The sequence below is a fragment of the Canis lupus genome, chromosome 17 (assembly GCF_048164855.1).
Source record: "Canis lupus baileyi chromosome 17, mCanLup2.hap1, whole genome shotgun sequence".
Lineage (NCBI taxonomy): Eukaryota > Metazoa > Chordata > Mammalia > Carnivora > Canidae > Canis > Canis lupus.
Genome location: NC_132854.1, coordinates 5981091 through 5984600, shown reverse-complemented (window position 1 = coordinate 5984600; position 3510 = coordinate 5981091). Strand labels below are relative to the sequence as shown.

At 45.1% G+C, this 3510-nt stretch overlaps 1 long non-coding RNA gene across 2 annotated transcripts; it reads right to left on the bottom strand.

Annotated features, from left to right (window-relative positions):
• Window positions 1–501: 501 nt before the first annotated feature.
• On the bottom strand, window positions 502–3129 carry LOC140608282 (uncharacterized). 2 transcript variants are annotated; one of them, XR_012010304.1, is made up of 3 exons: window positions 2933–3129; window positions 1769–2766; window positions 502–1649 (listed from the first exon to the last, which is right to left on the bottom strand). It is a non-coding gene; the product is annotated as an uncharacterized lncRNA (long non-coding RNA). The 2 variants fall into 2 exon arrangements; XR_012010305.1 differs by having other exon boundaries at window positions 502–1925; window positions 2133–2766.
• Window positions 3130–3510: the final 381 nt, after the last annotated feature.

The following is a 3510-nucleotide window of genomic DNA, read 5'->3' as shown; positions in this document are numbered from 1 at the left end:
TGCCTACTGAACTCTCCTGCTTTATTATCATCCTATTGTCCTGACAGTATTAAGGCTTTTGTGTGATGGGAAGGGCAATGGGACAGAGAACTCGTGCATGAGCCAGGGTTCTAAAGAGCTGAGGAGGGTCCGCCAAAATTCTGCAATCCTCCCTGCCCCACAGCACACCCGACCTTCAGACCCAGAGGAATGACAAACCAAGTGATCATCCTCATGGCAGGTGTTCAAGCAACAGCAGTCAGGGGAGGAAGAAAGGCCCAGAAGACTGAGGCTCAGAAGCTAGCTTTGTTTTTTTTGTTTTTTTTTTTTTTCTTCCTTTCCAAATGGTTTTTTATCTTATTTTATTTTTTTAATAAATTTATTTTTTGTTGATGTTCAATTTGCCAACGTATAGAATAACACCCAGTGCTCATCCCGTCAAGTGCCCCTCTCAGTGGCCGTCACCCAGTCACCCCCACCCCCCACCCACCTCCCCTTCTACCACCCCTAGTTCGTTTCCCAGAGTTAGGGGTCTTCATGTTCTGTCTCCCTTTCTGATATTTCCCACTCATTTTTCTCCTTTCCCCTTTATTCCCTTTCACTACTTTTTATATTCCTCAAATGAATGAGACCATATAATGTTTGTCCTTCTCCGATGGACTTATTTCACTCACCATAATACCCTCCAGATCCATCCACGTCGAAGCAAATGGTGGGTATTTGTCGTTTCTGATGGCTGAGGAATATTCCATTGTATACATAGACCACAGCTTCTTTATCCATTCATCTGTCGATGGACACCGAGGCTTTAGTTGACGTGTCCTGGGCATAAGTGGCACACAGCCCCGGCCAAGGCAGATTGTCAGGTGGATATAAAGATAAACTCAGATTTTAGGGAAACAACTCCCTTCTAGGAAGGACCTGGCCAACTTGCAACAAAACCTTTGAAAATCTATACCAGCAATTTCCTGAAGAAAGTTCTCTGAATTACAAAAGAGGGGTTGGGGTGGTGGGGGGGGAGGCTTTGGACTTTCATTTGGACTTTGAATCGCTAAACAAACAAGGGATGTTAGACTAGAATCATAAAGAGATTTTGCAGCTTGTGCCTTTCCAATATTTCCAGAATAAAAGGAACTCCTGAGGATTTTTGTACCAGCACTTTTCATTGAAGAGCATGGGGCCGAGGAGTAGATTAACTGTTTAAGACCATTTTCCAGAATATCTGCAGAACCACCTTCCTCAGTCCAGAAGTCATTTGCTTCCCTGAACTAAAACTCCTCAGGTGCCACCCCACAAATTCCCTTTTCTATCATCTTCCCCAAAATCAAGTGGGGACGGATGATGCGCATCAGTGTGTTTCAGTATTTTATCTTGTGTTTCCACTCTGTTATGGACTGAATATTTGCATCCTTCCAAAATTTGTGTCTTGAAATCCTACCCCTCAATGTGATTTTACTGGGAGGTGAGACCTTTGGGAGGTGATAAGGGCATGAGTTGGAGCCCAAGGAATGGAATTAGTGCCCTTATAAAAGATCCCAGCTCCCTCCCTCCCTTGCCCTCCCACCTTGTGAGGACACAGGGAGAAGATGCCATCTATGAATGAGGAAGCAGGTCCTCACCAGACATCTGGATTCGCGGACACCTTGATCTCAGACTTCCAGCTTCTAGAACTTCAAGAAATATATTTCCATCATTTATAAGCCTTCCCTCCACTCCCCGCCTAGGGTATTTTGTTAAAGCAGCCTGGATGGATTCCACAAATTCCTTCGTAACAATTTTGCTCATTTACCTGATGAAAGATGCCCTAGCGATGGCTCCACATGCTCCAGATGTTTCCCCACCGATATTTGGAGATGAACCTCTAACTGGAATGCACCGTCAGCAAAAAGGAACCAAGTTAGCACTTTCCCTTCTGCAGACATCACCTCTTGGATCTCTGTCGCCTTCTGTTTAACAGAATGATAGAGGAGGCTCATTTCTTCCATCTTCACTACAGCTTTATCTTATTCTAGATTTAAGGAACACTTAGGGAACCAGAGTGATTTTAACCTCTTGCCTCTTCAGTCTTCATCTCTTCTCAGATCAAGATCACCATCTATGCAGTTAACTAGCTGGCTCCCGTGACAGGTTTGCTGATTATTCCCCCTACTGACCTGCAGGACATTTCAGCAAGGTGGCTGCGAGCAGGGGGTGGGCTCTGGCTTTATCTGATAGGTGTCAAGACAAGTTCTGATGGCATCCTCTTTCATTTCAGCTTCTTTGAAACCTCACGGAGAGAGAACTTGAGTTTCCCCAGACTCTCCTACTTTCCAGTGTTCTCATTTTCAAACTCAAAAATCTGAGATTTCCTCTCCTCCCACTCCTGTCTCCTCCACCTCCATCTCCTCCTTTCCCTAAAAGAGGAAAAGATCTCAGGTTGTTTAACGGACAAAGGGGAACCATGTTAGTATAGACGTGCATGAATATGAATGAGCTCCCATTTCAGGTGTTACATAACCATGGCTAAGAGAAGAAGATTTTCCATTTAAGTATTAATGCGCCACAGAAAGGAGGCTGTTGCCAAATCAGGTTTCCCTGATCTGAAGACGTCCTGGGATTTTTAGATGTTTAGGTTTCTGATCCCATGAGGCGGCACACCATGGCCAACATCGCACACGTGTGCTCTGTTTCGTGAGCTCTGGCTGTGGGGTTTCTCCTGGCCACATCAAGTGATGCTCCTGGAAGCCACTTGAACAATGGCTGTCGTGCACTTTAACTGGTAAGAGCTGTCGGAAGCAAAGCTTGATGCTGAAATATGGACAAATCTACAATTAGCTACTCAAGACACATTGTGAATTCGCCTCCATTAAATAATTGACTTATACAAAGATTTTACATCAGCATCCACGATGCCTTCGTCTTTACAGACATGTCTAGGCTTATGAAACTCAAATAGTGATTGCTCAAACTTCACTAAATTGGAGAGTGGGTTGGCTCCCTCGGCGGCTGTGAAGGAAATCTGTTCCACGGCTCCCTCCCAGCCTGTGGTGGTTTCCTGGCAATCTTTGGTGTTCCTTGGCTTGTAGAAGCTTCGCCCTCATCTGTCTATAAACATATGCCTGTGTCTGAGCTTCTCTTTATAAGGACACCGGTCATATTGGATTAGGGACCCACCCTACTGCATTATGACCTCATCTGAACTAATTACATCGGCAAGGACCCTGTTTCCAAATAAGGTCACGTTCTAGGGTAATGAGGGATAGGAATGCAACATTTGAATTTGGAGGGGATGCAATTCAACCCATAACATTCTTTCCTTTTCCTCTGAGACTTAAGAGAGAGAAGTGGATTTCACCACCTAGGTTGCTAGAACTTTACAATCACCCTCCACCCACTGCACACTGTGGGGAGCTCCACAAAGCCCGTCCTTCTAAGTAGGACTCCACCTCTGTACCCCACTCTGTATTCTCCCCCACGTTAAAAATCTGCTTTCCAGAGCTGTACTGCTTTGTAATCGATGATGTTGTTATTGAGAGAGCCTGTCCTCCCTGG